At 44.5% G+C, this 11,602-nt stretch overlaps 1 long non-coding RNA gene across 10 annotated transcripts in view; it reads right to left on the bottom strand.

Moving 5' to 3' along the window:
- Positions 1-1,285: 1,285 nt before the first annotated feature.
- Positions 1,286-11,602, bottom strand: part of LOC112648730 (uncharacterized) — a 107,443-nt gene continuing 97,126 nt past the window's right edge. For 7 of the 10 annotated variants that reach the window (XR_007411958.1, XR_007411963.1, XR_007411964.1 and 4 more), the window contains 2 exons: positions 7,581-7,703; positions 1,287-1,423 (listed from right to left, as the gene is read on the bottom strand). This is a non-coding gene — a long non-coding RNA (uncharacterized LOC112648730). Of the gene's footprint in view, positions 1,424-7,580; positions 7,704-10,268; positions 10,416-11,602 lie in introns of those variants that run through there. The other 3 variants (XR_007411960.1, XR_007411961.1, XR_007411959.1) reach the window with 3 other exon arrangements.

Here is an 11,602-nt window from a genome sequence, read left to right as displayed (position 1 = left end):
TGTGTAGTTCCAGTTCTTTTTTCTCTCCCCTGCTATTAGAAACCTACTGCAGACTGAATAATCGGGCCTCCAAATTGTTGGTGGCTAGGGAATGTATTTTCTTTTCTACACAGAGTTTCTTAAAACGTAGATTCAATCCACTTAAAACTCTGTGCAGGTTCTCCCAGGGATCCGGGGGTAGAGCTCCTCCGTCTCAGTGGCTCTGAGCTCTCCTCACACCCAACTGTGTGCCTTCCACAAGAGGCCAGCCTTTGGGGCTCTTGCCAACTTGGTGTGTTCGCCACCTCAGCCACGTGATGGAGGCCAGAGGAGGGCGGGCAGGCTGTCAGCAGGGCTCAGAACCAGAACTCTTGCCCGTAAGCTCAGCCCAGGTAAGCATGACTCTAAGACCAAGTATGGAGACTGGTGGTGGTGGTGTTTATGATGGGGGCCGGTGGATACAGATAGGCTAACCAGTGTTCACAGTGAGCTCTGAGGGTGAAGCCAAGGTTGGTCAGGCCGGGCTTGGGGTCCAGAGGCTCAAATGTGGCAGAGGCCTTGAGGAAGACAAAACAGGTAGTTGGCTTTCAGGACTCATGTTCTGCCTTGGTTTATTTATTTATTTTTTTAGATTTTATTTATTTCTTTGAGAGAGAGCAGAGCAAGAGAGAGAGAGAGAGAGAACACAGGAGCAGGGGGGAGGAGCAGAGGGAGAGGGAGAAGCACACCCCTGCTGAGCAGGGAGCCTGACCTGAGGCTCGATCCCAGGACCGTGGGGTCATGACCTGAGCCAAAGGGAGATGCTTAACCTACTGAGCATGGGCGCCCCCTTGCCTTATTGCCTCTGACTGTACCTCATCCCAGAGATCACACAGCCCTCTGGCTCGGCTCCCTCCCCTCCCATCCCTTCCCTCCCATCTGAAGGCTCCCTGTCCATGTCCCTGTCTTGCCAAGCCAAGCCTGATTTAGGCCCAGTGGTGGGAAGGAGTACGGAGTTATTTCCCAAATCACATTCTTTGTCAATCAGACATAGGACTCATTTTCCCAAAGCCAAGTCGGGGTCAATCTCTCCAAACCCTGCTTCTAGTCCTCAAGCTGCCTCCTGTCTTTTGTCAGAGGCCTGTCACTAGAATCTCAAAGTATATCAGTGAGGAGGCAAGCAGGGAGGGCGTTCAACCTGGGGGCCTGGAAACAGTGTTCACAGGTGGCTGAGTGTAGTCGCACCAATGAACATGTGGCTGGGGCTGTTGATTCCAGGAGAGGGACCCTCTGTAGCAAGCATGCACATCCTTGTGATTTTTCTTTGTGGTGAATGAACCATTTATTTAGAAAGGAAGCCCAGGGGTCTCTGAGGAAAATGCCCAGAATCCTGATAGGTGGACTTTTCTGGGATGGTAGCTGAAGTGGCTCTGGCTGTGAGGCTGGCAGATGAGCAGTGGTTTCTCTGCAGAAAAAGCAAGTAGAAATAGACTAGGCTTAAGTTCCTGAAACCTTTTCAAGAATTCACAGTGCCTTCTTAGCTCCAACTATGCACGGGGTCTATGCTGTATCTGATCCCAAATGACTGGTGATCCTCATGTCATGAGCACTGAAACCTGGAATATGTTTGCTGCTCTTTGGGATGTGGCTGTTGGCTGCCTTAGGCCCCCACAAGGAAAGATGTGGGATCTGCTGTTCCCCAAGGACCTGCTGTGTCCTAGGAGTTGTACTTGGTGAACAACGTAACCTGACTCACTCTGTTCTCTTCTTTCTGTAGCAGTCTACTTGCCAAGCCCTTTCTGTGCCCTCGACTGGAAGGGACAATAGTATCCATGCGACAGGTGCAAAGCTGTTATCTAAAGCACAAATGCCCAGTCTTGGAAGAGCAGACCTTAATGTTTCTCTTCTAATGACAGTGAACCTCTGACCATTTAAAAATGTAGAACACTTTTTTTTTTTTTCTCAAATGAAACCTTACCTAGATGGTAGACAAATTAAAAAGAAATAAGAATTTTAAGCAAGCCGAGGTGCTATTCTGGTTGAAGGGATTTCTGAGTGGAGCTTGGATCCCAGCCCCCAATGCCTCCAAGCACACCTCCTTGGCTCTTGAGAGCTTCTGGGACGTTCAGTGGAGCACAAAGGCATCAACAGTGCCCACCTCGACACCAAGGGACTGCTCTGTGTACAAATGTTACTAACTTTTTACGTACAGCATTCCTTTGCTATTTGTAACACCGTGACGTATATTATTATTATTAGTTGCAGTTATCAGTATTATCATTCCCATTCTGCAGAAGAGAAACCGAGGCTTAAAATGTCTAAACATCTTCCCAAGTGACAGAGCCTGGATTTAACTCTGGAGAGTCTGACTCTGAGGCCAACATTCTTAACCATTGTTCTTTGATTCCTATGCTCAGCAGTTCTTTATTGAGCACCCTCTATAGGTCAGGCATGCTGTCTGTAAGCAAAACAGATAAAACCCCTGCCCCTGTGGAGCTGACCGTTTAGCTGGGGGGGAGTTGGTGGATGGGATACAGACAGTGGATAAGTAAGCAAGAAGTAGTATGTGAGTGGTAAGTGCTCTGAAGAGGAAAGGATAATAGAGAGCATGGGGGAGGGGTTAAACATATAAATGGGGCCAGCGGAGTTCCCCATTAAAGTGAGAACTACAGGGGCACAGGTGTTTATGCATTGGACTCTTGGTTTCAGCTCAGGTGGTGAGATCAAGCCTCATGTCGGACTCTGTGCTCAGGGCAGGGTCTGCTTGAGATTCTCTCTCCCTTTCCCCCTGCCCCTCCCCTTTGTACTCTCTCTCTCTTTAAAATAAATAAATAAGTCTTTAAAAAATAAAGAACCACAATATTTTATCTGAATTTGAAAAAAAAACCCGACCTCGGGTAGAATTAAGAAAGATACTATTAAAGAAGTCATCAAATTATATTTATGAAATGGGGAAAATGGTAAAATGAACAATACCTTGAAATCAAGATCTTTCAGTGGGTAAAATATGTACAGGCAGTCGTAAGGTAACCATTAAAATGACTTAAGATGCATTTAAACATGGATTTCCTGTGTCAGCATGTTTGTCCAAAGCATGGAAGTTCTTTTTTTTTTTTTTTTTTTTTTTTAAGATCTTCATTTATTTGACATAGAGCCAGAGAGCATGAGCAAGGGGAACAGGAGAGCGAGAAGCAGATTCTCCACTGAGTAGGGAGCCCAACATGGGATTTGATTCCAGGATGCGGAGATCATGACCTGAGCCAAAAGCAGACACTTCACCGACTGAGCCACCCAGGTGCCCCAATTTTTTTAAAGATTTTATTTATTTAGTCATGAGAGACACACAGAGAGAGAGAGAGAGAGAGAGAGAGAGTCAGAGACACAGGCAGAGGGAGAAGCAGGCTCCACACAGGGAGCCCCATGTGGGACTCGATCCCAGGACTCCAGAATTAGGCCCTGGGCCGAAGGTGGTGCTAAACCACTGAGGCACCCAGGTGTCCCAAGCATGGGAATTTTTTAGAGGAAAGGTTGCTCATGCACATGTGTTCAGGGTGTTTTGTGGAAGCTGTCATATGCGGCATCTCGTTTGCCAGTGGTAGTCATTCAGGGTTTGCTAGTTTTGACAGTAGCCGCAGGATTTGATTAGGAAGGATTTCGTTGCTGGTTTTAACAGAATATTGACACATTATGTTCCTTCACAGTTTGTTTAGCAGCTGTTTTATTGCAAATCCAGGCAAACTCTGATTAATTTAGCACTGATTAAAAACTGAATCCTCAAATGGTGAGATCACTTCACACAACTATTTTCTTCCCCACTTAGGAAAGTGACTTCCTAGGGAAGCCTGGTGCAAAACATACAATCAGATCTCAAGCTTCTTTTTTTATTTTTAAAGGTTTTTTAAATTAATTAATTAATTAATTAATTTAGAGCATGAGTGGGGGGAGGGGCAAAGGGAGGGAGAGAAGGAGAGAGAATCTCAAGCAGACTCCCTGCTGAGCACAGAGCCCAATGTGGGGCTCCATCTCATGACTCTGAGATTAGGATCTGAGCTGAAATCAAGAGTTGGATGCTTAATCAACTGAGCCACCCAGGCGCCCCCAGGATCTCAAACTTCTTAATTGCTCATAAACTTCAGCAATCATTTACTCTCTGAAGAAAGTCTGGCTTCCTTATGCGACCACCTTATGTTTTCTGTTCATCACGTGTAGTAGCAAAACCACAACAGATCACAGGGTCATCAGCAAAATGAGAAGCAAGACCTGAATTTGTGTCTGGCTATCAGGCTGGCTGTGAAGTTACAGTTTTATAAGCAAAAGTGGTGATAGCAATGAATTGAAAGCCTCATGGAAATGTTGATGAAATGATTATACGCAGAGCAGACCATCCATGTGGGCAAAATAGAGCCTCCCACACCATCATTGCCAGGCCCTCCACGGGGTGCTGGATTTTCAGTGGTAGATGGTGATTGTTGGGTAACCAAGGGGTGGCCGAGCGGGTGCTTCACAATGTCAGCTTCAGGGGCCTGACACATATGCCATATCTATGCCATCAGGGCAATTCTGGGAACTAGAACATTTTCTCTTGAACGTCCTTGTCACATGTAAATGTGTCATCTGGAAAAGGGTAAGATATTAACCATTACTTGGGCTAGCAGAGCTTAGCTTTGCAGCAGAGTGGGAGATTCATCGGTTTGTTCATAGGTGATTCATTTGTTTGAATGATCTATTGAGAGCCTGTATGTGTCAGGCACTGTTTGAATAAAACAGACATATATTCCCCGCTCTCAAGAACTTCCATTCTGGTTAGAGGAGAGAGACACACAAACTAAGAAATATTTATCTGATGTGTCAGATAGTGAGAAAGAAGTCAGGACAGAGGGGTGGGGTGAGCCATGCCTCCTTTGCACAGGGCTATCAGGGAAGAGCTTTTTAATAAGGGAGCACTTAAACAAGGGCTGAAAGGGGGTGAGACCAGCTATAGCCTGGGCAGAAGGATGGGGAGAGCCAGGGCCCCAGGGTGGGAGGGGCTCTGGGTGCAATGCAGCAATGTGGTGATGAGTCCAGTGTAGGCGGGTTTGGAGAGGTCCTAGAAAGAGTAGCTGCCGACAAAGGACAGATGGAGACAGGAGATCATGAAGGAAAATGCATCAGCAGATCTGCACAGGAGCATGGACCCTGAGGCCACCTGCCAGTTGGCAATAGATAGAGGGGTGAAGAGAAGGTTGTTTTACAAGGAAAAGCAGAAATGATGGGAAGAAATCAAAGTGTCCAAAGACCAGTCTCTCCTCTTTCATATTTCTCTATCCAGGCCTGGTCTCTGGCTACACATCATCATCTCCCATAATGTTACACACTCATCTCGTCTGTGGGCTGAGTCAGAGCTGGCTCCCAGTCAGTCTGCTCTTGTTGGTGTTTTCCTCTGCCTCCCTCTCCTGGACCAGCTCCTTGGAAAACCAACCAAACCAGACTGAGAGTCAAAAGACATGTTTGTTTTGTCCTGGCTCTGCTATTAGTAACCATGTGACTTCAGGCATGTCTTCATTTTATAGATTAGAGATCCCAGGACCAGTGAGATGAGTTCAGCTATATCTGCCTAGAACGTGTAAGTGCTTGGTCTGGGCACAACTTAGCCTTTATTCATACATTTAATTTTATCCTAATTTTCATCACACATTGATGCTTGCAAACTCTTCTCTCTAAACACCCCATGGGCCCTAATCAAGTAAACACCCAGTAGAGGCTTCAAAAGAAAGATAAGGGGGGGGGGGCACCCAGGTGACTCAGCCAGTAAAGTGTGCAGACTCTTGGTTTTGCCTCAGGTCCTGGGATTGAGCCCCCACACTGGGCTCTGTGCTCTGCACGGAGTCTATTTGAGATTCTCTCTTTCTCTCTTCCTCTGCCCCTCTCCCTGCTTACTGGCTCTCTCTCTCTACTTAAAAATAAATAAATCTTTTTTTAAAAAAAAGAAATATAAGGAATCCTAGTTTGTGGATGGATACACACGTCCTCAAATTCAGTGATTTTCCTATTATAGCTCCTTACAAATGAATCACCTGGGAGCTTGTTAAAATGCGGTTTCTAGAGAATATCCACAGATTTAGATTCAGTACGTTTCAAGTTATTTTAAATTTAAATCTAATTTTAATACAATGCCCAGAGGATTCTGAATCAGGTAGCAATGGGCTATTCTTTGGGAAACAATGGCATGCATGTTAATAATTATTATATCATTGGGATGGTATAGGTGGTAGTGGTGGTGGTGATGGAGCTGTCTGGAGATTAGTGGAAGTGGTAATGGCAGATGGTAGCAGTGATGATGGTGGTGGAGACAAAGGTATTGGTTGCATATAGAAGTAGGAATGGTGGCCTTGGTGTTGCTGGTGCTGGCAGTAGAGGTGATGCTATTGTTTGGGAGTAGTACAAGTGGTACTGGTGGTGTTGAGATGGTGCAAGTTAAGGTGGTGATGGAGGTCATGGTAGCGCAGGTGGTAATCATCACTTTCAGGTGCAGTGTCACTGGAACTGTTGCTTAGTTCCCTTGAGGACTCATCATGCCTGATAGTATAGAGTCCACTACACTCACTGGAGTTGACTTTCATTTCTCAAGGTGCATGGGCCTCTGATGGCTATATTCATCCTGAGATGTATCTTTTTAGATCTGTTCTATAAACTGAACTCCAGAGTTCTTCTGAGTGACTACCAACATCATTTCTTTTTTTTTAATATTTATTTATTTATGATAGTCACAGAGAGAGAGAGAGAGAGAGAGGCAGAGACACAGGCTGAGGGAGAAGCAGGCTCCATGCAGGGAGCCCGATGTGGGACTTAATCCCGGGTCTCCAGGATCATGCCCTGGGCCAAAGGCAGGCGCTAAACCGCTGCGCCACCCAGGGATCCCAACATCATTTCTTATATCCAGCCAAGTAGCTCATGTTTATTGAATGCTTCTCATGTGCCAAGAATTCTATTGGATTTTCTCATTACATTCTTACTACAGCCCTATGAAACAAATGCCATTATGATGCCCAATTTAAAGATGAGACACCTGAGGTTTAATAATAGCTGGTGAATTGTAGAGTCAGACCTAGACCCAGAGAGCCTTTGGTAGATTCTGGAATTAGCACAGTTAAGCCACTCCATCAGTTTCTATGCTGGGCACATGACAGGAACATAAGTATCTGAATGAATAAATAAAGCAATATGACAGTATAAGAGCAAACCAGACAAAACTATACTTCATTTATATTTTACTTTTTGTAGTCTACTCAAAAGTGAAGTAACAAAATCTCTGAGTGATGGCAAGTATTTGTTTCCAGCATCTACCCCCGTACCCAGCATACAGTTCATGTCCTCAGAAAACACTTAGTAATCCATAAATGAAACATTTCCACATAGAGTTTGGTAAATAACTCATAGTAAAAAGAGTCACAGAAAATTCAGAGTATCTGACCTTGTATACATTGTTTTTAAATCATAGGAATCTTTGGAAAGTACTTTCCTGAGATTCTGTGGAAGAGCTCATCCTGCTGGACATATCAGATTAGACAAAGAGAAAAGATGAAGTTGTCCCATGAAGACAGTCCCATGGCAGAGCTAGCAGAATAGGAATGAACATTACCTACCGTGGCCGGGGGAAGGTGGCACCATAGGAATCTCCCTCACTGGCTCCCTGACACTTTACATCCCTTTATTAAGAGGTCAGTCATAATTGCAGTTAGATTGAAGGTTTCCAAAGTAATTGACCCCTGCAGAGGAAAGGCTTTGGGTTAAATTTGCTCTGCAAGGGAAGTGGCTAGGACATTGGTGGGGTGTGGTGGGGTGTGGGGAGAAAGGAACATTGTAGGCATAAAGGATGGTTGTGGCTTCACCAGCTTTCAGCACTGGCATAGATCCTCCCTGTGTTCTGACATCCTTTTACATTTTTAACCACTCCATCGTCCCACTATTGGGCTCCAGTTTTGCTCCACAAGAAGTGTTAAGTCTGCTCAGGAATTAACAGCTTCCGGTTGTGTCTATTGGGATGAAAGGATCAGTATTGGTTCTACTGCTCTTCACCTGGAGAAGTGGGCCAGGCCACAGACCCAGGACCCTGCCTTTGGCTTCATGATGCTCTCAAGTATGTGACTTTAGTCTTGTGTCTGCAGTTCCATGATTGCCCAGAGTCTTGCAGATTCCCCTGCCCGTGTCCTCGCTACTTTCCCTTCAGTCCAGAAACTGCTTTTTAGCTTGAAATGTAAAAAATAAGCAAGAAGGGAAACTTCTCTGCAGGAACAGTAGCTTCAGAGCAAAGCAATTATAGTCTTTGATTATGAAAGAGCACTCTTAAGAGAAGTATGTGTAAATGTTCCTGCCCAGTCTCCTTTTGACTTCCCTATGATAAGCGTTTGTGATCAATAGCAGGATATGAGGGGCTCCAGCCAGCTGAGGGTGTTGGCTCCAGTTCAGCTTCATGGCCCAGACAGGTGAATAGTGGCTTTGCTTTCAGCTTTGCTTTAGGTCTACTATAAGATTTGAAAGAAATTTCCCAATAACCTCAAAGTGTTTAGGTTTGAGAGCTGCTTACAAAAATGTGATCTGGATTTGATATATATATATATATATCATCTTCCTCTGGGGATTAGATCCTTGAGGGTTTTCCCAGTGCTAATGGCTTGCCAGGCACATGCTACATTCCACGGGGTCCTGGCTGGGATGTATAGTAACGGGACTGCCCAGGGAACTTTGTGCAATGTTGCAAACTCTCCAAATGGGGTAAAAGAAACCCTGATTGGAAAGAGTGTGGAGACATCCATGAATAGCTAATGGTCACCATTTCTGTAGGGCAAGTGCCAATGTGCTTGACTTGCCTCATTGTCTGCCAATCAGTGTTTTTAACTGGCTGGACTGTCATTTTCTACATACGTATTTGTTCTGCAGTCATCAGCATCTGCTCTGTTCCAGCTGTCTTTAGGGTGACAGGGCAAAGACAAAGTTCCTGCCTTCAGGGCGATCACTTGTTAGAATGAGACACAGAAATGTAAACCATTAATTGAAATACCACTTAAGTGCAGTGATGGCTATCCTATGATCTGGAGTTAGATGGTCCTCTCTAAGTATTGGTGATCTGGGGGTGGGGGTATTATCACATTCCCTGTTTCTCCAGTTCCATACTACATGTACCCCCCAAAGTACTCCTTCCCTCTTCAGAGTCTCCAACAAATCCTCCTCCTGGCTGTAGGCCAACAAGCCCTGCCACATTTTCTGTGGTTGGGAAGCCAGCTGATACCCAGGCCTTCAGAAAGTGTGGGCCTGTTGTTCACTTGGATTCAAATGTACGTACCAGGAAAGGAAAGAGCGTGATTCACTCCTCTCACAGATCACGAAGGCTTCACACAGAATAACAACTGATCTGAGTCTTGAAGAAGCAATAAGAGCTTTGTAAATGTCAAATGCTGTGCCTGAGAAGCACAGACCCCATTCTTCACACAGCGATGCATCGCCACTCTTTCTGCAGACCTGGTGGTTTGGACCAGCAGTCCTTCATACCCTGGCTTCTCAGCTGCAAATAAAGCTTTCTCTCCTACGAATGCCTCATTACTGTATCATTTCACAGCATTTCTTGAGTGGTACTCTGGGAATGGAGATGTGATAAAGGTTGTGTGTGTATGTGTGTGTGTGTGTTAAAGAAAAGAAATAGGAGATCCCTGGGTGGCTCAGCGGATTGGCGCCTACCGTTGGCCCAGGGCGCGATCCTGGAGTCCCAGGATCAAGTCTCGCCTCGGGGTCCCAGCATGAAGCTTGCTTCTCCCTCTGCCTGTGTCTCTTCCTCTCTCTCTCTATGTCTATCATGAATAAATAAATACAATCTTTAAAAAGAAAGGAAGAAAGAAAGAAAGAAAGAAAGAAAGAAAGAAAGAAAGAAAGAAAGAAAGGAAACAGAATTCTGCATTCTATGAGAACAGGTGTCAGTAAATTAATGTGGGTGTTCTATTATCCAGTGTAGAATTTATGCAAACAAAATTGATGACCTGTTATCTTTATAGCAAAATAAAACAAACAAATAAAGGAGAGGAAGAGTTTCAAGAAGGGTCTTGTGGGAGCTTCTAAACATCAGGCTAACAAAGCTCTAAAATTACAGGGAGCCAGACATACAGACGACAGGAACTCACAGTGGTCCAAGCACCAATGACAAATCAGATGGCCCTGGCTTACATAATAAAAAACATGATTTCAGCTGGTCTCTTCCTGTTATGCACTTTAATTCTTACAGTTTATAAACAAGAAGGAATTGGAAGGTGTTTCTCTCTTCTTTTCCTCATGGATTTAGAGGTGAAGATGAGAAATCAATCGTAGATAGAGTATTGCAAAGGATATTGTCGGTTTGCTTCAAAGTTTCCTAGCCACGACCTCCATGCCACCTTCCACTCTGAGCAGAGCTCTTGGACACACCACAAGGCCTCATGCTCGTGATCCTGTACCTGCCCCATGTGTAAAATAGGACTATTAATTTTATTAATCTCTCTTATCATGTTCAAAGTAGATTATAGTGGGGGAGGGGCCAGGTGACATGGCATCATAAAGATCATTCTGAGTGGTGTCCTGTCTGTTCTTTCCTCCAGAGAGATTATTACTGCTTAAGTTAACAGCATTCACCAAGCTCCCAGTAGAGAGGTTCCAAGTACAGACTCAGGAGTCACACAAACATGGGTTCGAATCCCAGCTCTGCAGCCTGCCAGATATGTGACCTGGACAAATGCCCTGCCTATGCCTCAGTTTCTCACTGGAGAAAATATAAACCCATGTCAAAGCAATATTCTAAAGAATAAGCAAATTATATGGTAGTAAACCTGCAATAACTAATAGCATTAGTGCTATACTTTAAGCAATACAAAGTAATCAATGAACACTTTTTTTCCAATTAAGGATAGGCCACATTCAAAACAGCAAATGATTTTCTCTTAGAAAACAAGACATTTAGCTCATCTGTTTTTAATTTTAATGGCTCTATTGTAAAAACAGGATCATGAAACTTTATTCAAAATGTAAATTAAATGGAAAGCTAGTCAGACGTATTTTGTATAATTTAGAATGGAGAGAAGATAAAATGGAACAAAAAGGAAAACGTGGGATCCCTGGGTGGCGCAGCGGTTTGGCTCCTGCCTTTGGCCCAGGGCGCGATCCTGGAGACCTGGTATCGAATCCCACAACGGGCTCCCAGTGCATGGAGCCTGCTTCTCCCTCTGCCTGTGCCTCTGCCCGCTCCCCTCTCTCTCTCTGTGACTATCATAAATAAAAATAAATTAAAAAAAAAAAAAGGAAAACGTGAAGATGGTGTGAGCACAAGAGAGGAAGAGGCTTGAGGAAGGCAGGGAGAGGTGGAGAAGAAGGAGGGGCAAGAGAGCAGAGTCAGGAGCCAAAGGGAATGCTGGTTGGAGGCACGTCCTGCAAGTCCTGGGATCTTTGATCATCAGAATAATACCACTCATTCTTTCTGTCTTTTCAAATATTTATTAGTTCATTAGCCATTGGTCGCATTACTTAATTCCATTTAAGATAGTGATAGCAAAAGGAAAATAGCTAATGCTTGGCTGTTGGAACCACAGAACAAGATAAGAGGTTGAAAATGGGAAACCATAAACATATAGGGAAAAGTAAACAAGTAAGA

Source organism: Canis lupus, chromosome 7 (genome assembly GCF_003254725.2).
Source record: "Canis lupus dingo isolate Sandy chromosome 7, ASM325472v2, whole genome shotgun sequence".
Lineage (NCBI taxonomy): Eukaryota > Metazoa > Chordata > Mammalia > Carnivora > Canidae > Canis > Canis lupus.
This window is presented reverse-complemented; position numbering and strand designations above follow the sequence as displayed.